We start from the raw sequence: 26,127 nt of genomic DNA, 5'->3' as shown, positions 1-26,127 counted from the left end.
AATTTAAGACCCTTTGTAGACATCTGCCCTCAAGTAACGGCAGCTCGAAAGGAAAGCAACGCAGAAGTCTTTCCTCTCGAGAAAAAACCACTTGAAATTCAGCCTAGACTTCTCCAATTGCATCAGTGCTCCCGTTGCACTCTGCTCGTTCCTAGATCCTTCGACCATCGACTTCCGTGACACGCAGCGGGGTTCCATTGACGTCGGTGGTTCGACCGGGCACCGACTTCGCTTCGTTCGCGTTGATCGTTCGTCACAACAGAGCCGCGAACGGGATAACTCTTGCTGCAACTCGGTATCCTCCGTCGTTCCCTGTATTCAGAAGTAAAATCGTGGCGGTTCTCGTCCGAGTCTAAACGGATTTTCCTAGCACCGTATCTCTAATGCCATTGTGCGAAATCGTTTGCCTGCGTGAAGTGTTTCTCGATTCCACCCCCACCGGTCCGGCTTTCACGGGATTGTCAACACAGTTGGCGAGGGGTCAACGAAGGAAACGGGGCCCTGGTTTTGTCCCCGCGTTGCCCGGCCTTTTGTCGAAGCGGAAAATTCTTGGAAGGATTCCTACGGGAAAATAGACGGGACGAAAATGGGCCTTGGAACACCCCCGCTGTGCGTCCCATTGTTCGTGTACCTTTTTTCATGGCCTGCTTTCCCGACGCTGCTAAGCTGCGACACGATGCTCTACCTGCTTCTGGGTTTGTGATTTCCGATCTTGGAAAGGATTTTGAAAAAGGGACCGACCGTTCTTGCCAGGATTCACCCGGCTTCGGTGTCTTTCCGTGAAAGGTGGTCGAATTAGAAGGGACTTTGTTGTGGTATTCTTGACTTTTCCATGGAAATTGTTCTTGCCGGATATTAGAGATAGACGAAAAAAAAATCACCGTGCGAAAAGTACACGAAATCGGAAATTCTACGAGGCGTGTACGAAACTGACTACGTTCAGCCCTGATCTCGCGGCGAGTAGGATTATCCAGTGCGCGCGATTACATACAGGGTGGCCCATTGTCAGACGGAAATTACGGAAACGCAAATTGGCCGGTGTGACTGTGACGGGTGCAGACGTGGGCCACGTGCTGCCGTCTCTGCGGTTCTGTAATCAGTAATACCAGCGTTCGAAGGGGGTTGAATAGGGACGGGGAGATCGGGGCGGATTTCTAAGCCGTAAGCTCTGTTGTTGAAACGATCAAGCTTGAACGCTGTGTTGCGCCAATTACCACACGAAATTGCCTTTCTCCAGCTTTCTCCGCGATCTTTCGTCGATAAATTCGTAGATTATAATTCAAATTCGATAGAGATAAGTAATTAGATCTGATTCGATGAAGTTTCGTCAGCTGATACACGATCGCTGTTTAATTAAAAATATTATCTCAGGATATTCTTATCGAACAATTTCTTTATATTATTCGAAGGATGCGTAGACGGTGTCTACTGACTGTTTACAAAAGTCACTGACAGACAAGCGTAAGGGCGGCGCGTGGAACAACGTCGTGAGCGTTTCTCACACACAGGGGTGGTTCCATTGTCGTCGCCCTTTGATTTGGCCGGCGTTTTTTTTTCTTTTTTTCAACGGATCCCGAGGGCTGACGGTATCCGTGGATCCGGCACGACCCCTTCGAGTTTGAACCCCGGTGGCTTGGCAGCCACCCTTGGTGTTTGCGGAGCCACCCGTAACGTGTATCGTCGATCGCATTAGCCGACGCGACTATGAATTTGAGAATGGCCCGTAATTGTTATTGCGCCATTGTGGCGACGTCGTAAGCCGCGTCCTATGGCTTAGCACCGCAAACAAGGATCGAGCACCGCTGTCTTATCGCTTCGATTTGCATCTTCTCTCCCCAAGATCGATCGATTTCACCCCCTTCGATTGCACTACAATCCTGTAGTTACTTCCTCGTGCCTTCTAATACGCAATATTTCAATTTTCAATTTAAAATATCTCTATACCATTCTGCAATTTAACGCTATGACGAATCGTTTATGAATGTTCCTATGAATCACAAGGTTTTCGCGTGAATTCGAATGATTCTCAGAATAATTTCGCGTATAATCAAATATCTCTCTTTCTCAATGCGAGATTGCTCAAAAATTTCATCAATTCCTCAATGACTCGGGAACATGTTGAACCACGTGACGGTCGAAGTCGATCGATTTCGCGTATCAACGTCGGTGATCAACAGCTGGTGCAACGTGTCGCGTGATCCTCGACGAGATTTTCCTGAAACATAGCCGTGACCGATAAGCGAGGAAAGTCAGATATCAATCGATCTCTCTCCGTTATCTAATCGAGCTGATAATAACTCGAGACGCCAGTAACGATGCATAAAAAAAAATTAAGCGAACGAGTAATTTGATCCGTGTTTCGCGTTTCTTGGAAACGATACCATCAGCTACAGCTGCACGTTCGTTGAATATTAAATTTCGTGCATAATCGATGGAAATAAACAGGAATTCCAATAGAATCTCTCCATCGATCGGAGCCGATTGTTTTCATCGCTGACGCGTACACTGCACTCGTTATCTTCGACGTCTTCCGGATTTAATCAAGATCAGATTATCGATACCAGTCGCTTCACGATGACGTTTTCTATATCGTTCTATTTTTGAACAGTGTTCATTTTTGGTGATAGTTTGGAATAGGACACTTCTGATAGTATTGGAATTTATATATGCGGTGATTTGACGAGAATTTAGAGATAAAATTCTTTTTTTATCCTCGTGAAAGATATAATTAATGACACTTGAAAGGTGACAAAGTACGATTGATGTATCGATACTCTAAAGCTCGTACAGACTTTAAATATCATAAATGTTTTTTTTCAAATAAATTTATGACATTAATGTGTCTTAACGTTGGCTGGCAAAAAGGAAATTACAAAAGGAGATTAAGAGGAACGATGTAAAATCATAATCACCGATTAGAATCATAAGACCAGATGACGATGAATTGTACGAAATTTCATGACTTCTCGAATTGATCCCTTTTCGAGATGCTATCTTTGCAGAGGATTCAGTGGCAGTCAATCGGGGCTTCGAAAAAGTCGCTCGAATTACAGTCGTCTGACAGTAGGCACAAAACGAGTTAGCGGCTTGTAACTGTATCAAGTTGGCCGTGACATGGCCGTGCATAAATCATTCTTGCCGCCTAAGAGAAGCTTCGCCGACGTAACGCGCGAGACATTGCGTTCAAAAACGAGCCTACGTAACCATCTGTTTTCGCGTGCCTCTCTTCTCTCTCAAATATTATGCGTTTGCAACTTCCGGTATGCAGGAGGAATGCTTATGAAGTTAATAAACATAAGAATTCGTTTATCATTCCGGCTCTCTTAATCATTCCGCAATGTTCAATCAAAAGGAGCTCACGCTATGTGAAATTGTGATTTATTTTATTATACTATAAATCATTCTATTTTGCATTATTTTATCCGACGTTGCTCGAATATTTCACTGTCAGATTAAAAAATTTTGCGAAATTAATTTAGGGGTAGGTAATGAAAAGACGATTTAATTCAAATGATATATTTATTTTTCTTCCAACGATCTTTTTACATTCTAGATAAATTTGAAGCTTGAATTTAGAAACGCGAGCAGGAAGGGGGTTGTAGGGGGTGCAGGAGGGTCGAGAATCCAGCTCGTGGAGCAAAGTGGCGTCGGAGCGAAGCGTAGAAGCTGATTCAATCATGATAATTCCTCGAATGAAATTTACCGCCGACCATCACGCACGTAGCCCAGTAACGTAGCACGAGCCCGGCTTCCGAGGGTGCTTGGTAACCGGGGGATGTTCGCCACCCCCCGCCGCTGCCAATCTAATAATACCAATTGACTCGAGCGGCCGGCGAATGCTCGATTTGCGGTCGTCCCTCGTCTTCTTCGCGGTCCACGCTCTTATCCTGTTAGCTTGGCTGCCGTTTGAAAAGTGGACGCCGGTCCCATTCGGTTTCGCGCGAGTCGAGTGCCACTTTCGAAGGGGTTTCATTCGATTTGAATGCGTTCTTCGGGAAAATTCGATTTCTCCACCGCGAACTATCTTGCTTTTCTCTAAAACTCGATCGAATATGCTTGCTGTCTATTCGTCTCTGTTAAGTTCGAAGAAAATTGCTCGTGGTTCTTTCATTGTCTGAAAAAATAGCATTTAATTCCATTACGCTTCAAGTGTAACACTTTCAATTTGATGTATAATAAGACAGATTTAAGGGTAATTAAATTTAATCTATGTTTCATGAAAGGGGGTTAATAATGAAATCGATAGATTCCGATACTCTTTGTTACATAATCCAAAGGCAATCGAGATAAAATGGAATACAATATCCCTGATAGATCTCATTAAGCTTAAATAGCGAGTCAATTTAGAACGATTCTGTTCGTTTTATCCGAACCACTCGATACTCCAATCTCCAGAAAGTTCTCAATTTCCTCGCTGTGTTAATGACCGACTGAAAGCACGGCAACGTGCTTCAGCCTGTTCTCGCAGGCTCCGAAAATAGACAAACATCCGTGGTTACGTATTCTCCTCGACGGAAATTCTTCTTTAAAATCTGCATACTCGAGCAACGTTATTCTCGGACTAACCAATACGGTTCGATCCGGCCCGTAAGGAAGAGGGGAGGAAAATAAACCGAGGCGATGACGTGGAAATGAGAAACGAGTAGAATTTTAACTAAATCTCTTCTTCCGACTTAATTTCATCTATGGAAAGCGACTCGTGGACCAGCGATACGTCTCACCCCACCATCCTCCATTTCGAGCTTCCTAGTTTATGCACCCTCCACGTTCTCGACATGTTGCGCGCATTGTCGATAGTCAAATGCATAACAGGGTACGGTGTAAAAGCGGCACGCATGGATGGTCCAGGTCCCAGGCAATGCCAGATGGGTGACTGATGCGACCAGCAACCCCGCGTCAACGTGAAACGACGAGTCGAGTGACAGGGCAGACCGCCCGGGACCGAGTCGAGGGTCAAGTCGACACGATATTACATTTCCTGCCGATTTATTCGAGACTAACGAAGCGCAATCCCCCGTAAGAAACGACGCGACGGGTGGCGCGTTTGCCTTCGTTCTCCCAGTTTCTCTGACTGGTGGTATCGTTTGGAATTCTGCGGAGAATTTTATCGTCGTCGACTCCATTCGATCTTCTAAATTGAAATTTCTTTACTTTTCATTACTTTTAGCAGAATTTCTGGCACGTGTATACTTTCAATTTCCACTTAAAAAAATCGCTTTTCGAACCTCTTTATATTTGATCAAAAAAATTCCCATTGAACCCCATCGACGTTAAAGGGATAACCGAGCCACTCGACGTTCCGGAGGAGAACACATAGTCAGAATGTTGGCGCGTTACACGCTCGGTACCGCGGTTCGTTTCACGGCCATTTTCGTTCCCTTCGAGTGTCCGCAGCTGTCACGGAAAAGTCGGTTGCGCGCCGGCAAACATTCCTTTTTTCCTCGAGGCTTCGTCCATTGTTCCGCCGGTGGATCGCGAGGCCTCGGTAAGAAACGATTCCGTTCTGGTCCACGTACGATCGAGCGGTGCGTCGAGTAGAAAAAGAAAAAAAAAAAAGAAACCGGTACCCTCCCCTTTTACCATCCCCCGACGTTACGTTCGACGAGGTAACACCTTCGGTGTACACACACGGATACATACACGCTCGACAGGGACACATCAGGGTTGTGGAGCACCCTTCTTTCCACGTGGAACAGGGGCAGGTCTGTTTGATTCAAACGACAAGCAGGATCCTGCTATAGTTACCCGTCGTTTCGCGTTGCCCCTAGCGCAGGACGCGAATAATCACGTAACAATGGCTGCCGTGAGCACACTAGAAAAACAGCGGCCATTGTGAGCCGACGAGAGGAACGTAAAGCGAACGAAGCCTGGCTCGGGTCAGCCTCTTTCTCTCCTCTTCTATCCATCGCTTAATGTGATTACACGAGCGTGCAACGCGCGTCGCTCGGTGCTTCAGGCGATTGACAGTCATCCTCGTTAATGGTGTTTTTAAAAACAATATCCACGTGCCCCCGGTGAGAGGAGTCAAGGGTGCTTCTGGTTAACTTATTCGCGCCACCCTGAAACGGCGGCTACGGATTTTCCACTTGCCACCAACGGGGGGAGGGATGAATTTTTATTACCAACCGAGCCTTTCCTTCCCTTCCTTCGTTCGCTGATGTTCTTTTTTTTTCTTTATTTTCTACGGTTATTTATATTAATTATCATGAACTGTGACATGGAACGAGTTACCTCCGGTAAAACTAGCCCTTGTTCATTTTCAAATTTAAATTGTAAATCGTCGGGAGTAATTCAATTACGTGCTACGTAAACGTCGTCAGAAATGCTAAACTAATTTTTCTTTGCCCCCTTCTTTTTTCATCACTCTCGAAAAGGAAAGCTGTTCAAAGCGGCGCTTTCCTAGATAATCGGCCGACCCGAGCGGAAGTCGGTGCATCGCGATTAATTAGCCGAGCTAAGCGGTGCTGCCCTTACGTCTTCATTATGTAGGCCAGCTCGTTGCAGGTGCCTTTCATGGAGCGAGTTCTTTTCCCGGGAATGGAAAACGACTGCTTTGGGAACAATTTCACCGTATTCCAATCACGTAGCGGCTCAACGCCAGCTCAGGAAATCTCATCGATAAGCCACGAACCGGGAGATCCCCTCCTGACAGCGAAGCGTTTTAATTATACGGAGGGCTACTGCTTTTAATTAGCCTTCGTTTACGTATTTTTTTTTTTCTTCGCGGTGAAATCGACGGTGAGAACGTGTTACGCTTAGGTGCATCAATTACAACAACACTCGTCTTTTATTTCGAGAAAAATTATAATCTTTTCCTTAGGAAAATGAAAATTTAATTTTCAAAATCCAAAATCATCCTACGATAAGGAAAGTTTTTCAGTTGTCGATGGAGATTGAGAACAGTAGGTAGAAAAAGGAATCTCGTAACGTGCGGTTTTCACGAGGGGAGCATTACAGTGGTCGGATAATATATTTTTCTTTGTGGCTCCGTATTGCCGTGTAAACTCAATAAAGAGGCACGAACGAGCGGCCACACACGTCGGCGACGAGTGTCTTGGCCCGGGCCGCAAAAGCTAGCCGAAACGAGATCGTTCTAGGCCGCGCGTTTCATTTCCACCCGGACAATAAAAGGATTCCGGCGATCGGAGGTGGAAGAACGTTTCCACGAGGCTGGTCGACTGGCAAACAAACGAAGCCGGAATTTTCTCTTTTATAACCGGGCCAGGAGCGGTTCACTTCGCGGAAGCCGCTGCTTATCGGCCGCTCCTGCTTCTTCTTCTTCCTTCTGGATCAACAAACGAGCAGTGTCGTCTTTTGCAGGCACCCTGCCGTTACACGATCGCGGCTACGTCTTCGTCGACGTGAAAATCCTTTACAGCAATTTGAAATTTCATCGCGGATTTGTTAACTTCTCGTCGTATTCAACGGGAAAATGACCGACCCTTCGGAAAGCAGTTGCGAAGCCATCAACGCAACCCTGAAATCTCGATCGACCATCGATCATTCCTGATCGATCGAAAGTCCGTTGTCTCCGGTCGCCGCGCCGTTCGTCGAATGTCGTCGAGTACCGTCCACGGAAATTAAACGTACCGAGATATTCATCTGGCGCGTTTAATATCAACCAACGTGAGCAGGAAGCTCGCGTTCCCGCCGTTGCGCCTGCTATCGGCGTCAAGATTAACAAAACGTGTAACGACCGGCAGATTTCACGCGCGTGCAACTCGTTCGAACGAACCGTCCCGTTCGGATAACGCGCGATCCCATAATAATAGAACCATTGCCGATGCGGTGGTTGTCCAGCCACGCGGCCACAATTTTTTCACAATAGCCTGGGTTACAAGCCACCGGTAAAGTGCACAATGTCGTCAAATTTCATTATCGACGCAAATAATGCGAGCTTAATTCGCCTTAGACCCCGTGTCTCGTTACGCTTCGACGCTTTCCGCTTCGCGTTCAATGCATCGCCACCCTGGGATACGAAACAGAAGGGCGTTTATCTCTTTTTCCTTCGCGCTTCGCTGTGCATTTTCATACGGGGAATTTTTCCGAAAGAGAATTTTAACCACGGCCATCGCGAAGCTGAAAAATAAGCTCGTAGGCACGTGGTAACATCAGGGAATAGTTTGCGGAAAAGGTGGTAGGATCCTCCGGGATCACCCGGAGGGGAGGAAAACAGTTTCAGTCAGCTGCTTTCTTCGCAAATCCAGCCGCATCTAGTAGGGGCATTCCTTTTGCCGTTTTAAATCGATTCAGCCGAGTTTTTGCGGGCCAGGTAGGCATCGCACGGTGGATGGTCGCGTTTATCCGAGCTCCGGCTTGAAAAGCATCGAAGGGACCAAGGGAGGAAGGGACACGTTGGCCCAATGTACTTCTGTACACAAACACGCTGTCCTCCGCTATCGCCGCGGAGATGTTTAATGTTTCGAACTGTTTGAGAATAATATTTACACGAGGCGCGCGCGTAGGACCTTGGATAGCTGCTTCCGGTTTATGCTGGCGCTCGAGAGCGAGCTTCTTATCGGGGCCGAGCACATTTTCCAAATAGTCATTGGTCATGCACACGCGTGCCTCCGTCCCTCCTGCCGTGGCTTTTCGTTATTAATCGCGGCGTACCGTTTCTACCAGCACCGACGATTAAATCTGCCTCAAAGACGGAGGCGCGTGCTTGTTGAACTTCTCCTCGATGTTTATCGACGCTCGTCGTGGAAGGTTTAACGATTTGCCGGTGTACATCGATCAGAGAGAAATCGTTATATATTTTTCCCGGGAAAACCTCGAGACGCCAAGGATTTTGGTTATTTTTTCTTCGACCGAAGCTTGTTGGTATAACAAATAGAATTTTGATTTAGAGATTTGATCGTCGTAGACTTAGATCAGTTTATTTTCTAACCCAACTATTCGTACATTTTATTTGGCAGTAGAATTGTTACGTCTCCGAGGTACTTTGGAAGTACATTTATTTGGCGAAAGAGCGTCAGCGACCGAGAGGAACGCGAGCGGAATGGCAAAACGATGGCTGAAAGGTACGCCACCTACGAGCCAACCTTCGTCTACGAAGCCGAGGCGTACGCGAGGTAATGATCGCACGGTGCAATTACCTGCCGTGACTTGCATTCTGCACCCTCCGCGTCGCGATGACCCACCACTCTCTTTCTTCCTGTCTCTCTTTCGTCTCCTGAATCGTCGACTGGCCTACGACCAACTGAATTTTCACAGCCTACTCCTCGATCTCCTTGTCGTCCATTGATCGACGTTCTAAACACGGTTCACGTCGCTATTCGAATAGTTTCTTTCTTCGAAACTATTCGAAACTCCAGCCCCCAAACGCGTATCAGAAAACTTAATAAACCATAATGTAAAAAGGTACGGGCGACAAAGTTCTTCTCGCCCCTGATGGTTCATCCCCCATCAAACTAACTTTACTGCCAACCGCGACTACCCACAAGGTTCTAAATCATCGCAGGTGTATTCCTTCCGTTCGACAGGATCTCGAAATTAGTGTACACGATTCCAGAGATTGGAAACCGCGCCGGTGTCAGGGTGTAACGATGGAAAAAAAGATCGCGCGATTTAAGAGGCGAAGTTCGATGCTCGTAGCGAAGGAACGAGCTCTCGTAAAGTTTATCGTCGCGTCAAAAAGCGAGAGGAAAGACGAGGGAATAGCACAGGTTGAACAGAGACGAGCGTCACTCTTTCTCCAAGGATTGTCAAAATAGCCGATCTTTATGTCGCTTTTATAGCCGCTTGCTAGCGGTCGTAACGAGCGTGAAATCCAAGCTCCTCTTCCGGGCCACAGGACTCCTCCACCTCCTTCTTCTTCTTCTGCGGGACATTTTTCAAGAAGTGGAAGCATCGAGGACGAGGAGGGCCTGTCAGTCGACTCTTTCGAAACACATGGCGAACAAACGAGCGTCCATAGTCGGGAGAAAGACTTTTACCCCACGGGGGGCCCACGTGGCTTTTCAACGTCGTGTGCACCGTCGTCCCCGGCGAGCAAAAGGGTGTTTGGTTACGGGTCCTCCGGGGGTAAAACGGGAAAATATTCCTGCGGCCCTCCTGGAACAATATACAACGGTCCGAAGGGAGCTGGCTTAGCCTGCGGCTAATTAAGAAGCCCGATTCCAGGGAAATGCTTCGCCTCGAATCGTCGAGAAACGGGATACTTAGTTTCCTTTCAAATTTTCGTCGTTTGATAATTAATTGAAGGAAGAAGCGTCGTTATTCGGACCATTACGCATGGATTGCCCAGCTATATTTCGAGCGAGCGAAAGAACCGAGGAAAAAGTGTCCGCCTCGCGTGTTCCCCGGACACGGTTCCCTTTCTCGACGAAATCCTGGCCTGTCCCGTTCAAGAGGCGCGTGGCAAACCTGCAATTATTACACGCGGCTCCTTTCAACCCGTCCACGGGTGTGGACCATAAAAAATCCTGTCTGCGGTGAACGCTATCGGACCTTCTCCCCGGAAACGTTCTAATTTCCGACGCAAACTTTTTCCCGCGACCCCTTTCGCCCGTCCAGTATCGCCATGCTCGTTGTGCTGGTTTTTGTTGTTCCCAGGACGACCCACTACCTGTTATTATCGCGTGACGGTCCACCGGTGAGAACATAAAGCTGTCGACCGATGCCTCGCCTTTCGCACTCTCTGGAACTAGAGGAAAGCCGATGCTTTCCCTTCGTTCCCGGTAATCTTGCGATCTTATGGTGTCTGGGCTTTGGAACGTGTTGTCTACTTTTAGGAACGCTCGTAAATGTCATTTTAAATCAACGGTTCGATACTATTTTATTTATAGCTCGGTTGTAGATTTTTCAGAGCGGGGTGAACAACCCTTCGTGGTCTAAAATATTTTTTTTAATTCTAGGAAATTCTAATTAGATTTTAAGCAGATGGATAAAAATGTTACTTTTACTTTGTATTACTCAATCAACGATTTCGATCGACGCAAGAAAGGGAGCGAGCTCGGTTCCACGCTTTCGCGACACTTTCTCTCGGAATCAAAGGGAATCGGCCGTAAATTTTACGTGTCAACAGCGGAGGTGGTCACATTCCACGGTTAATAGCAGTGGTACGGAGGGCTCTGCTCGTTTATCGCGGTTTCTCCTCATAAAAGGCCGTACGCAAATTCGATGATCGACGCTTTTATCGACGCCTCGGTCCCGTTTCAGAGGACGATAACGGAAAGGCGACGTTTCATATCGAAATTGCGGCTCGTTTGCGTCGGCGATCAGGTGGATCGAGCTAGCAGGGTGGCCTGTGTGCTTTTTTTCGCTCGTTGTAAAAATGGTAAACACAGCGGGCGGATAAGATCCGGGGACTAGCGAGGAAGGCAGGTGTTCGCGACTTTCATTAGACTTCTTCCTGCACGCGGTTCGGTATGAAATTATTTTACATCGACGACCATTTTCTCTTTCATTTTCTTTTTCAAAAAATTTACTACTTTAATGTGTTTGTAAATAATTCTCCAAGAGCAGCTATTTATCAATATGAGATCGTTGAAAATAATGTAACACCTTGTTCGTAAAGTATTCACCCCCTTTAAAAGGTAGCAAGATCGTGATCACGAGAACGCCCCCGGGACGCCCCTAAAATTAATTACAAGTAGCCACGGCGAGTAGCTTTCGACGTCGAACAATGTAACGTTGTCGTTAACCAGCGACTCTGGTAGCTGTTGGAAAAGCAGAGGGTAGAGGGATGATATTCAACTTCTTGCCCGAAGAAAACGACGGGGAAAAGGTGAACCGTGGCCCCACAGGTTGGCCGATCCGGCGTATCTCGCCTCGTAAAGGTCGGCTCAATTACTTCGATGAATCTTCAATTAGAGAGACCCGGTCCCGGCTGTTTTACGTTCGTAACAGCGAGGGTGGTTAATGCATGGTTCGATAATAAAGATTCCGATATGGCGGCGCGGAGGAAGCGGCTTAGCGGCGAACGAATCGAAAGGGAAAAGATAGCGTGAAATTCGAGAACGATTTCGCGAAAGAGCTCGTTAACGAATCGACGTTAATCGTGTGTAAGTAGAAATCTCGATGAAGTCTCTCTCTCTTTCTCTCTCGCGTTCGTTCTTTATTTCTCTCCTACCATACCGCCTTTCCTTCGTACACTGTATCTTAACGATGTAATTATACATTCCTGGTTCGGTGGCCGATCGTTGGTGCTTAATTGTCGCGCGCATTAAAGGCAGCACGGTTTTTTGCGGAATCCGTAAATTTACACGGGACCAGACACGGCTCCTACGTTTCGTCCATCTTCACCTTTTACTCGTCGTCTTTGTTCAATATCGAGGATAGCCTTTACAATCGAGATGCTCGTTCTGTGTCTGGTTGGCTCGTTAAGCGGCACGAACGAGGCCGTACGGAGAAAAGGATCGTGGCTGAGCCTACACTACGGTAATCGGGAATTAATTAAAGTTTATGTTGCCGGTGTAAACGTTTATAACTGTCGGGGGAGGGGACAGGTGTTTCATTCCTGGCGACCGGGCACGTGCCATCCACGAAAGCGACTCGTTTAATGCTCGCGTCCCTCTTTCTTATTCGTCTTCGTCCACCCCGAAGCGAAGTCGTTCATTCGGCTCGTTGAAATATTTAGAAAAATCGTGCTGCTTCGCGGACACCGAGAACGCAACAGGTTGCAACGAGATCGTTCTGACCGGGCTTTGTATCGTGGTTAAATTTATAAAGGAAAAACCGCTTTGTCAATTTTCGAAGGTGCAACGATACTACGGTTCGTTTATCGGGACGCGATTAAATCTGGCTCGAGACGGAAACGCGACGAAGGACGGCGAAATGTCGCGACGATTGCTCTTTAGATCGAGATCATTAATGACCGCTATCAAAGTAAACTGAATCGTTGCAAACGTACACAAGAGATACGCAATTTTCTTTAAGCTGAACAGCCCGAGCGTTATAAGCACGCGCTTATCTTGTTATCAAAGGTGAATAATTCTCCTTAATCGAGACAAACCCGGGACTTTCGATTCAAACGCGGTAGCGCGACTCCGTCGAGCGGCGCCTCGAGACTATGTTACGAGCTGGCCGTAAAATGTTCCCGGCTAATATTGAGTTATGATACCGCGAGGCGTAGGTACACTCAATAAAATATTAAATTCCAACCGATAAGCCGTACACGGCCGTTTATCTAACGAGCCCGGGGTATCTCATTAAAATCCAGTTCCCGAAGTCGCGCCCGTTGCCCGATAAGAACCTTCCGTTTTCACGCTCGTGTGCTTCGTTCGTTGGCACGAAGAATCGGGATAATTTCTATCGCAACTTCTTGCACTCTTTAAGAAACCGAGTATCTCTGGGAGTATGTGAAAAATGTGGCAAAACATGGATCTCAACGTGAATCGATTAAGTTTGATTTATTTTCATCGCTCGACGAACGTTCGCTTCCAGAACGCGTTAAGCAGGAACACGGGCGATGGTTCGTTAGGCAGAGCAGTTTTTAAGGGCTGACTCGGAGGAGTTTTTCGAAGCAGCTGCAGGGCGACAAAGAGGATCGACTTCTCTTTCTCGGTTTCCTTTCCTTATTCTCGTCCGGAACTCGGCATATGGACGCGAAGAACGCCTTCTCGATCGGTGCACGCGAAAAAGGGCTCGCCGGTCGTCTTCGAGATTCGTTTCCCTCGTTAAAGGAACGAGAGACTTTGCATACCGCACACCGCGTGCCTTTCATCTCTTTTTCAATGCTTCTTCTCCTTCCTTGTCTCTTTCGCTCGCTTAGATTCTTCCTTTCGCGGGAGAGATTGATGTCGGGTGCTTTTTAAAAATCAAACTTTCCTTCTTCTTGTTTTTACGGGATCATAAATTACGCGAAGGAGGTAACGAGATTGCAGCGATGAAAATTGTACCCATTAACTGGCTGTTTAATAATTGGAGCAATGTTCATACATCATCGATAATGAACCTGTTATTGACACGTTGCAATTAAAGTGTCGCGGGACAGATATATCGGAAAAGTGTTCGTACGAATTGTTACAATGTTCTGTGTACGTTGGAAAATATTCCTAGATTATACTGTTCTTTTTACCGTCTTTTTAACACCTCGGTTGACGACGTTGTTTCACGTCAAATTGAACACTGACAGCGATCTTCAATCCCGTTGCTTCCTAATTGGAAAATAATTAACCCTCTGGGCACCCTTTCTCAGTTTCTATGCGTATAAACATATGAATCAATACTTCGGACACTTAACTTTTTCAGAACGTTCAGCAGATCTCGGTCTTAATTGAAAAATAATCGCTTCGATCGTTTCGTGAACAGTGAACCGTAATCAGGAAATGTTCACCCGCAAACTTTCCTCGGGAGAGTGAAAAGAAAGTTGGAAACCGTTAGTCAGGATCCGTAGGTCGATCGTACATCGTCAGAACGATTTGCATAGGTTAATGAATACGTTAAATCAATTTCGTGAAACGGACAAAAGGGCGAGTGTAAGTGGGCAGTGGTCGCGGGCTTACAAAACGAGCCGCGGAGGCCTGTTATTATTCTAATTGCCCCGCGTGTAAAACCGCGTGTGGAAAATGAGCCTAATGTGACGTGCGGGGGCGTACGAACGGGCGAGTCGATTCTCCCGAAATTTCAATTGAATAGATTAAAATAGAACACCCTGTACAAGCTGAAGACAAAGTACCCACGAGGAGATGACATCACTGCAGGAAGGATATCAAAAATAGCAAACTGGTTGTTGCAGTCCAACCTGTTTCTGCGGATCATTATAATTAATATTTTCTGCATACCGCGAGAACACTTATCTCTCCGGTTGGAGCTCGTGAAAATATCAAGAATTCCGTGAAACTTACCTTCGCGTGTTTATCTGGATCCTTGTTGAAATTAGTGCAATTATCTAGTAATTTATGTTCGGACTAATTAAATTGTTGCGGTGTATTTTTGGAAACGGAAAATCTGACGGATATAAGGTAAAGTTTTTACCAGCTGATTAGAAGAGATTTGGATTTAACTCATTTAAACGTTGATCTAATTATAACCGGTGCAACAGTTACGAAATATTCTTCGAGGAAAATTTTCCTAGCGAAAGCTTCGATGAATCGGCGATTTGCATAAATTCGAATGGAAAATAGGTTAGCCAGCGATCAGATATCTCGAAGGGGTGGAATGATGGAATGCGATGATCCAACGATGCTTGCTCGTTTGCTTGCGAGCATTTATTAAATCGCAGCCGGTTGGAGAGTGAATCGTAAACGATTCTTCGCGGCAGCGGTTTACGAGACTTTCTAAGAAAAGGTACGAGCATTAGAAACCGTCTGGCCGAGTTTACGAGCCCTTTACGAACGATCCGCGTTGCAAAACGAGAGATATCCGTTCGCTCGCTCGTCCGATCCTCGCCGGAGAACAAATGGTTATCTCATGTGACTCTGATTGTTGCATTGATTCGCCTTACGACGGCAATGAACCCTTAGAACGAAGATCTCATTTCGAATCCCTAGTATTTTTATAGTTAAATAATCGTCCATTTAACACGTCCTGCATTACCTGTCGACACGAGTGATTTAAATAATTGAGGAATCTTTTTCCTTAAACATTGAAGCTTTCGAAGAACCTCTCAGTCAGGTGACATCGTTTAGCTAATTGACTCGTTTAACAGTTCTTTCGCACCGGCAATTTAGATAATTGATTAATCATCAATGTCATTTGAAAAAAGCGTCTTCCTTAATGCTGGAGGATTTCAAAACTTGTCTTCGGAATAGACAGAAATGAGGTAGCGATAGTTAGCTAATATCAAGATGGACGAGTCGTCTATCAGTGACTCTGCTTGCCGTCGACATGGACGATTTAGATAATTGGCCCCATAATCGTTGATACCGACTGAAAAAAAAAAAAAAACATCTTCCTTAAAGTTCTTCTACTACTTGTTGTCTCGGAATAGACACGAGCGAAGCAACGAACTGATGCACGCGTCGAGACCATTACGCCGACTCGAGCGTGTCATTATATCGTCATTAAACGGCGTGCAGTCTTGATGCGTCTTTTCGGTAACGACCTGGCTCGTTGCTAGCCAAAGGGAAAACCGCGTTTTGCGGAAGTCGTGCGGGAATACCGGCTGCAAATCGCCCAAGTCGATTGAGGTTAATGCGGGAACTGAAGAAAACGGTCTACCGCGAGTCTGTCGGGCAGAAATAAAGCGCGAATCTTCGTTCCCCTTTTTTTCCCGAAGGAATGATAATGCCCTCGATTCGACCGGCCAGTTTTACACGACACTTTCTTTATGGCCTTTTAATGGCCTAAGTTAAACCTCCGACTATTTTCCCTGTGGTAATAACACCGAGGGAATGATACAAAGTTAGAATAGTTGAGAAAGAAAAAGAATCCACGTGATTTCCATCGGTTTCCTTTTCAACGTCGGCGTCTCCGCTTTGACTTGTTTTAATTACTCGCGTCTCCCGATCGAGGAAATAACGTTCTCTTGGGCGCTTTAATGAGAGGGAATGCTAAAACGGCCGCGGAGCAGGGCCCATTTAGCAGCCAAAAATTGCGGAACAACCCGTTGAAAAGAAGCAAGAGGAACCTCCTCTCGCGTGAATCGCTCTCGAAAGATACCATCGAACGCGTTAATGTTACCCGTTCCTTTTTCTTCTCTTTGCCTTCGCTACCGACGCTTCCTCTCGTGGCGGCATTAAAGGAGGAAAAATGGCGACACGGGAGCAGATTATTTAAATTAACCATTTAGGAATTGTATTATTCGAAAATTTGAATTTCAACTATATAGGAAAATTGAAGAAATTTTCTCTCCTTCTCATTTACCACCGGGATGGGTCGAAAATTCGTCGACGACAGGAGCAGATGGTTTCTGTTTAATCAGGACCATATCCAGGGTACAGGGGTACCGTATTTCCCGATGGTGTCGAGAGGACCGGAGCGGGGGTCCAGGTGGCGGGTAGAGCGGAACTCCGAAATTCCCGTCAGCCTTCAGACGACGTTCAATAACCGGAAGTACATTACTCGACGCATCCGCCCAACCGTCTACGCGTCCCCCAATTCCGTCTCGGCTCTCGTTGCCGGCGCAAATTCTCTCTTGCTCTCTCTCACTCTCTGTCGTTTATGTGGACCGTGGGTGTTGTCGGTCACTGGGTTAAACTGCAAACCCTCGACGATCGGTGACGATCATTTTTTTGTTAGAGTGTGCTAATGACCGAATTAGAAAATGAGACATTATTAACACTGTGGGAAAGGTTGAGTTTGATACCGCGAATCGTCGCGCTAGAAGGAACGGCGAGACGGTAATAAAGCGGCGTTCTCGGTTTATCAAGCCGAGTGTGTTTGCTCAATAATAAAAGCCACCGGCTGCGGTGTTGTAACGCGGCGGGCCGAATTATCGGCGTGTCGCAACAATTGCTGCGGGCTGATCCCGTGGAATTTTACCGCGGTGCATCCATTGGACATTCGAAGGGGGGAAAAACTGCAGCAAGGAATATACGAAAATGCAACTTTCTCTTTGCATCAATTTTCGTGAAATTAATATTTCCAAAACGAAGCGAAGGAAGTATCTCGGTGGGAAGAAAACGAGAGCAGCCAACATCTCGAATGTCCATTTCGAAAGCGTATTCGAGGAACGAAAGCTCGTTAGGAATATTAGACGAGAAATAAGAGCGTCTCTCGCTCGGCCCATCTCGATAACAAATCGCGCGCGCCAGCCTCGTTTGTCAAGCGGACACTCAGAAGCGTTTCCCGCGCTTTCGGCGACGATCCTCGCTAGCCTTCGCCGCGCGATTCGCGTCGTTTTCAGTAACGACCAATCGGCTTTTACATTGCCGCTGATGGACGACCGTTTTCCACGCGTTGCTCGCCGACAGAGAAGAGACACCGTCTCTTTCGCCTCGTTTGCGCTTTTTCCGCGTACGGTACGCGCGTGATTCGATCGAGAAGAAACGGACAAACGATCGAATTAAGGAAACGCTGCTCTTCTTTGAATTCCATAAGATCTACCATGATAAAGATTCGATTCTGCTATGATGGAGGATGATTTATTAAATTGCTGGATGATCTAATTTTTAAATAAACGTTTAATTAGAAGCTGCTTTTGAAAAGTCTCCAAGGTGTATACGTGAATTTGTTTCCATCGATCTTTTCAACGACATTCATTTCGCTGACGTTATCTGTCCATCTGCAGTCGCGTTATCGTCGATCATCTAGAACGAGATACGTTACCTTATGGTTGATATTTCTATTTCGTTTCTACATAATATAGTATTGATAAATAAGTCAGTGGTTCGGGTTCAATTTATTATATCTCTCGCGTGTTGACAACATATTTGTTGAAAATCTAGTTAGGTGCGAAGAGGATAAATGTGAGTGGAGCGTATCTTGTTGAAAAGTCTATTAATCAAGTATAATAGATACTTGTATTAAGTCGTTCTATATATTTTAAGCAAATAATAGTGTAGCAGTATTTTAAAGGCAATAACAATTTATGATAAGAAAGTGGCTATTGTACACCAATATTTTGAGCAAATTACTAGTGTATATATTAGAGATTTGAAATCGGTAGTAATTTACGATAAGAAAATACCTGGCTAATATTTTAATCATCATTTTTTTTCAACCGATACCAATTTGCGATAGGAAAACAGTTATTACTTTTGCGTACACCTAACAATTATTCCGGTAAAGGTATCAATAGTTTGAAACTGCTCGACGGAAAAGAATATTAGATTCGCGGCAATAGAATCTCGAGAGAGTAAACGGAAAAGCAAGCCGCCGCGGTGATCGTGGGGTCAAGTGAAAACCAACAATCTGTCGCTGCATGTATGTTTCTATAAAGGGAGAGGAATTAGAAAGCGTGACAGTCGGCTCGAGTCGTCCATGAATTTCGTCCCTCGCGTTTTCACGCTAAAAACGGAGCTGGCGTTCAGGTCGGGCACGGTTACGTTCGAAAAGAAAAAAAATCGGCTCGCCGATTGTGAATCGAACGCGGAAACACGAGCGGATGCCGCGGAATCGAATTAACGTTCGCCAGGAGAGTACGCACCTGTTAGTGGCGAACGATGTTTACCTGGTTTGCGGCTTTCCTGACGCAGCTTTCTCGCGCCCCGCTTGAAAAGATACGCAAACACGCGCGGCCCTCGTCGTCGGAGTAATAACAGAGTGGCAGAGTGTGTTGCGTGTTCTCAATGACGGATGTAAGGACAGGAGGCGAGCGAGAAAGCGGGCAACCCCGGTACTCTCACCGTTCCACCAGACACTCCCTATTTAAAAGGCATTTCCTCTTCTAACAACCACCTTCTGCCGCGGGATCCTCTCAAAGTGAACCATTTAGATTTTCGCAAATTTGAATTTCAAAGGGTAAATAGGCAAGATGCGAAATTATCTGAGAATACCCAAGAACGGAAAGTGAAATTATTTTCATTTATGTGAAATAATTAATAAATCTTTGGCGATATTCTCACGAAGGGCAGAACTGTTAAGCACGCTCTCAATTACCGAGACGAAACCGGAAGCAACGACCGGCCCTGTTATACGACGACGGTCCATTCATTCGTCCCGTTGCGACACGAACGCGAAACCCTCGGCCGTTTCTGTTCTTCCTACAACGCTGCTCGCCCCGAGAACTCGACCGCTCAATTACGGCCTTTATTATTAGCGTGCTACTCCAGTCGCCGCTCATTATTCGCCGCTCTGCCGTGATAACGAAACGCATGGCCGGGCAATAATGACCGTTTATCTCGACACGCGGCCTGCCCCGACTTCTGTCTCTCGATCGACCCGGCTCGATTCTCGTCCATGGAAACGATACGTACGAATCGCGAAATTAATTAGGATATTGCTCGATGAGATTCAGAAACACTTTCGGTAAATTTCTTAATAGATCTTTTATTTATCAAATTTCTCGATACAATCTTCTTCCAATTACTGTACAAAAATATCAGTTTCTAAGAGCATCTTTTACTATTTTCTTCCTGAAAAAACGCGACCATGTCGTTTGGCCGATGTTCCTCTGGAGGCAAAAGCGTTTCCAGCCACGAAAGATTAGTCTCTCCCCGAAAAGTGTTCCCGCATGCGGCGCGAATCTATATTTGATCACTCGTGGGACCTGAGCCGAGTAAAACGATAGAAAGACACACACCGTGGGTCGTTTGGTGACGGTGAACGGACTGGCGAGAGCACGTAGTTCCCTTCGGCTTCGAAGACGCGGCCGTATGCCAGGCTTTCGTAACAATTTGCATCGCTGGCTTCTCGTTAAATATGGATGCATTTCACGCGGATCCATATTCCGAGAAAGGGGAGACACGTGACGCGGGTGTGGCAACCGGTGAATATCCCGGACGCGGACGAAACCAACTGACAGACGGCGAACCGCATGTCATGGCCTTTCTGGTCCGCCTTATCGCGCCTCTCTATCGAATACACCCCTCGCTTAGGGGTTGCGGCTTCGCTGACGTCCTAGTCGAGCCAGGAAAATTCACCATGCTCCAACGTTTTGGTAACCGACTTCCCTTGTCATAGATAAACGATTAACCCTTCGATGATGGACCACTATTGAAATTTCTTAATATATTTTTGATATAATTATTGGTGATAAGCGAATAGAAGACGATTTCCATGGAACGGTCCCTAACGTTTTCGGAGGCTGACAGATTTTCGGACACTTTCGGTATTTTCTTCAGCCGATCATGTGTCCGCCGTATGCGTAGACGAGCGTGTCACGCGCTGTCTGTACGAACGCGTTAACATATGTGGGTAGAGTGGTCGCTATCAAGGCTTCGTTCGTCCGGTTTGTCTCGCTTTGCTTCTGACTCGCTCTCTGTCGATCAGTGGTTCTCACAAATGCCACTTCGAACGAAGTAGATCGTAGAAGAAATCGTAATTTTATGTCGTTTTGTCGCACGGTATTGAGACGTTACGTTTCCATTTGTTGTAAAGGCGAAACGAGTGGAGTATTCTTTCCTCGTTCGTGTCTTTAACGAACTGAAACTGGGACCGGCTCGATTATTTCTCGCTAACGAACGTATATAATAGCAGCAGGAGCTAGGTGTCACTGTCCACGCTTAATGCGATCGTAGTTCACGATAAGATGCTCGCCTCTCGGTGATCGTTAGCAGTCCGCTCGACTCGTACGCACGCGTCCCGACGCTCGATTCGCACGCGTGCGATCAAAATCCGCTGTCCCTCTCGCGATCTATCGATCCCCTTCTCATCGTCGAACGCTCAATTTGCATTGTAAATTCGTCGGTATCGTTCTATCTGCTTCCTTGTTAAGATTGATCTCATTGGTGAAAGAAAAAAGCTTTGGTACACTCGAGAAGTGCTATTGCAGAAAATGATTCTGAAACATCCTTATTATCAACATCGTGGCGTTTGGCGCATTAAGAAGAATAAAGAAAAAAGGAATTAGAAGCGGCGTAGGACGCGAGGAAGGCTGGCCGCAATAGAACAAGGTGAAACGAGGCAAAAGGGAGGTATAAGGGGGTCGTCTTATCCCGAGGGAGACGAGGGCAACACGGGAAACCAATTAGCCGAGGAACGCCGCCACCGTGCCACTAGATACGAGAGCAAGCTTCGTACCGTATTCGTTCGAGCTGCCGGTTCGACCGCGTTCTTACCAACGATCTGGTTCCTGCTATCGTTACCTGCAAAACCCCATGGACGTCGATCCGTGTCGCTTAAAATCCTCTCTTCCTTTCTGCCAGACAGAACCGTCCCAGTGGTGGCTGCTTGCCTGTCGAGATACCACCTTCATGCGGCTACATTTCTTTCTTGCCTTCTGTCTGTCTTTTTTCCTTTACCTTTTTTTTTTAACCCTTTTTCCCCATGCACCAGACGCGGTGGATGATGTCATCTTAGGAGAGACTTACCCTAGTGGCAACGGTAGGAGACGATCTACGTGATTTTTTTAGAAAAATATTTAATTGCAAACACCGATGAGAACGACTGTCTTTGCATTGATAATCACGAGACGAAATTGAAGGAAGGAGTCTCGGATACCCGGAGGATCCAGGTTTTTCACTGTCCGTCGTGGTTTTTTGAAGGACCGCGATCATTTGGGAGTCTAATTTATACGGCGGCTAAATTAAAACGAATGCGTCGGATGGACGCATCTGCGAATCTCTTGGTCGAAGCAGGAACCTCTCAGGCGCGAGGAAAAAGAGGAGTGACCGGTCGATCCTCGGGAAAAAGAGAGATGGAAGTATATTGTGATTAGGGAGGAATGTTGATTAGATCCATCAGCTGGTCGAGTGTTGGCCCTCCTTCTTTCCTCTGAACCTTCTTGAAACTCTCGTCTGACCTACACTCGAGAGACTCTTTCGTGTTTCTGAACTCTCTTTCACGAGACTCGCGTGAGTTTCCTTTGGAATTTTTAAATATTACAAAAATGTTAATGAAAGTTCGCGTCAGGATGTAATTATAGTATTTCGTTTGGGAGTCGAGAAATTTGTGGGACGACTTAAATTATTCTAAATTAAATGGAAAATATGCCACGTCTGTCGTCGAGCCCATCATCTCCATATCGATTCAGTATTCCACGTAGGTAACGGCTCGAAACACGACGTTTGCTGGCGAGCAAAGATTATGTACACGCTCGAACACGCGTCGACTGTCAATACGTAATTGCTCTGGCATTCGTAGCACCCGTGTCGTTTCTTTCTTTCCCCTTTATCTTTCGATCGAAAACCATTACGACGATACAATGAAAATTGCGGGAAATCGTGATTTTTCCAATTCCTGTACAAATTTCTCTTAATTCAGCTCGGTTTTGCAGCGGATGTCGAGCTACCGTTCGAGCAGCTCGATCGGCTACCCTGAAAATTCCTCGTTCCGGCAGGAAGTACGCCGCGAAAGGGGCCGGAATTCCATTACGTTGGAAAATGTAAATACAATTGCATCGCGCTGACATAACCGCGCGATAATCCGTCGAGCGGAGGCGCTGGCTCCTCCATAAATCGTAATTTACGATCGCCGCGTGGCCGATATCGTGGAGAAATTCAAGAGCGAGCAATCAACAGGGACCGGAACTCTTCTCTGTTACTCGCTCGGCGAGGATTATTCCGCTTAGCTCTCGCTATCGTTGCCATTTCTCCGCCTCTTTCTCCTCGTCGAAACGACCTAGCCGAGTCGAAGAGCGGTCTCGATGAATCTTCAACTCGCTCGATGGGCAGAGGCTCGCTGTTCGCGCTTTCTCGCTTCTGTAATCTCGCCTCTTTTACAGGCCTCTCTGTCGATCGTTCCATTCGACGTATCTCTCCTCTCTATCGACTTTGTAACGCTCTCTCTTTTCCCTTTTTTCCCCTCCTCGTCGCACCGAGTCGCGCGACGTCTGGTCGCTTTTCTCCGGAACGAGCACCAATAAATTAATTGCGGAGATTTACGTATCTCGCCCGTAAACCAGTCAGCAAGACTAATGCTCGGCCACTAATTACATAATTATACGGCATTATGTTACGACGACCAATTAATACGTGGGTACAATGACTCGAAGGCGCTCAGGCTAGCGCGGGCGAATCGAGCGCGTAAGTCATCGGCTCGCGATCTCTCGACCGATACCGCGCTACCATCGCCGGCTTATAATTTATTGTCCTTATTCCGCTCGCGATCGACACCGTACTATCTTACGTTTGTCTTTCAATCGTGCTTAAACATCATTCTACCCTTGCATTAGCAGTCGGCTATCTAACGAAGGTTTCATTTCGGGAACGGGAAAAAAATACTAAATAAATTAATTTTTCTTTCAGAATGAAACTTTTATTCGAAAGAATTTTAATGGAATATACAAAGTTACAAATATTCGATGAACGAAGTACTAAAATAACCGCGGTATTACTCGTTTCGATGAGTTCATTATTCATGAACGATTCGTCCGAGTTTGTTGCATAATATATTTCTGATTCGATTACATGCTCATACAGAATGCATATTCAATGCTATCCGGATTGTATTTCAAGAGTATATTTTTATTATCTTCCGTTTCACGGAAATGTAGTTTGAATTGAAAGATTCAGATCACCCGTTCGCGATACTTCCTCGAGCTGTCGAGAAGCGTCGTTTCCTAATGGTCTAAAGCAGCTGTTAATTGATGGATCATCGATCATTTAAGGTCCTCGGTCTTTGCTCATTCATTACACGCCTCTACTACGCAGAACATCGCCGATCAAGATCCATGATCGCGATCTTATGTAACACTCGCGACTCTTCTGCGTAATTGTATTATTTTTCTCGTGGCATTTTTTGCCATTTTGCATCAGCAGCCTTAGCTAACCATCCGCTTACTTCTCGAGAAATCTCGTTGACAACAACGTTACGTGGTCTCCGCACTTTTCTTTTTCCTCGATAATACATGATTTCGATGCAGTATTTTCCCTACGGTTGTCCAAAGCACGGAGTCGAAACTGGTAGCGGGGGTGGAATACGAGATGCGGGCAACTGATTTATTTAAGGGGCAGACCAGACATCCGGTTTGTCGAATTACGCTTTAAGAGCGCCTGTAGACGGAGTGGCAGATAAAAAGTGAGATGAGTGGAGAGAGACGAAACGGAACGAGACCGCGTCGACCCGTTAACCGTTTATCATTGCATCGACACAAGTCACGCAGCCAGGGACCCTTCGTGTCCATTTAAAAAAACGAAAAGGATCGGATCGGGGCTCTTTAGTAGGAAATGACGTCACTGGCGAGGATCTACCGTGTCACCAAATCTGGGTCACCTTTTGCTGTTTCATTCTATTTCCTCTTCTTTGCTATTCGAAAATTTCAATTTAATAATCGGGTGCTATAAAATTTCCTCGAACGGTGGAATTGGGTTATTCCTGACACAGACCTGTGATTTATAGCTCGTCTAGATCAGCATCGTAAATTTTTCCAATTCACGCATCTCACGCGTATAAATTTCCAACTCGATTCCGCGACATTGTTGCATTCGCGTGACAGAAAAATATGTAATCGATTCGTCGCGACGCTTAAGTCAGTCTCCCACGCGGTCGCCCGCTTCAAACGACAAGATGATCTTCGCTACGAAGGTGACAATGACAAGCATCGCCCTTTGTTTCGTAGTTGCTGCCAGTAGGAAGCAATCCAGCGACAACCGATGCATTATTAATGTCCCCCCTTCGCTTGTTACCACTCTCGTACTCGCTCCAACTACGCGTGTGTATCCTCTGCGCGTGTTCGCCCCGATCCCCTTCCTCCTCTAACGAAAATTAAGACGTTCCGTGCCAGTGTTACGCGAAATTAATCACACCGTACCGAATCAGTGGTCAAATATTTCTGATCGTCCACTGACAAAATTCTGATCGTCGTATCTCGAATATAGTTTCGGGATGATCGCGTGTCTCTGTACAGTCGAGGAGCGCACGAAATACGCTCGTTACCGCGTGTCTCCGCGCAGGAAGGTCCTATAGATTTGACCGTGTAACGATTTTAACCAGATACGAGAGTGGCCAATCGAGAGGGGGAGATCGAGCCGGTACATTATCGCGAAGATGACGCCTGTGACAGCATGTGGGAGTAGCTGTCACTCATTGTTGCTCCGGCAGACCTGATATATCCAGACATTCCGCTCCGTGATACCCCGGCTGCCTGGAATTCTTATCCTACGACCCCGGGTCAGGATCGATAACCATGCTTTTCGCGTAAATAAATGTTCTCCGAGCGTGGGCACAAGAAACCGTGCCGGCTATTGTCGAACCGTTCGTTTATTCTGTTATTAAATCACGCGTTTGTAGAATGCATTTATAATGTCATAGGGATTGGAATCTTGATAATTCTATTACGAAGTAAATATCGTCTTTTATTGGGCATTGTTTCCGCGCGTTCGAAATGTCGAAACAATCTGACAGTTATTTTGTTAACTGTCATTGGTTTCCTTGATCGATAGGTCGGTGGAAAATTCTATTACAAAATCGACTAATTTTTATTTATTCATTTTATTTATTTTGTGATAAACTTGAATCACAACGCGACGAATTAAAACCAGAATTTCTGAGCGCGAGAGATACAGTTGAGTCAGTTCTGTTTTGATCCCGGATCGGTACGTCACATTCCTCGGGAGTGTTTAGTTCGAACGGGATACGGAACAATTAGGCTCGTTTCGAGGAGCACGGGCCAGTCGTATCGTATTCTTCGCACGGCACAGAGTGGCAATTTGTCGAACGTTTTTCTCGATGTGTCCGCGATTATCGACGCGGCTACAC

At 46.2% G+C, this 26,127-nt stretch overlaps 1 protein-coding gene across 5 annotated transcripts in view; it reads left to right on the top strand.

Moving 5' to 3' along the window:
• The window catches only part of LOC114875343 (homeobox protein homothorax), a 369,739-nt gene that overhangs the window by 99,225 nt on the left and 244,387 nt on the right, over nt 1-26,127 (top strand). The gene's annotated exons all lie outside the window — the stretch shown is intronic.

Source organism: Osmia bicornis, chromosome 15, assembly GCF_907164935.1.
Source record: "Osmia bicornis bicornis chromosome 15, iOsmBic2.1, whole genome shotgun sequence".
Taxonomy (NCBI): domain Eukaryota; kingdom Metazoa; phylum Arthropoda; class Insecta; order Hymenoptera; family Megachilidae; genus Osmia; species Osmia bicornis.
Note: the sequence above shows the minus strand (reverse complement) of the source record. Positions and strands in the feature narration are given on the sequence as shown.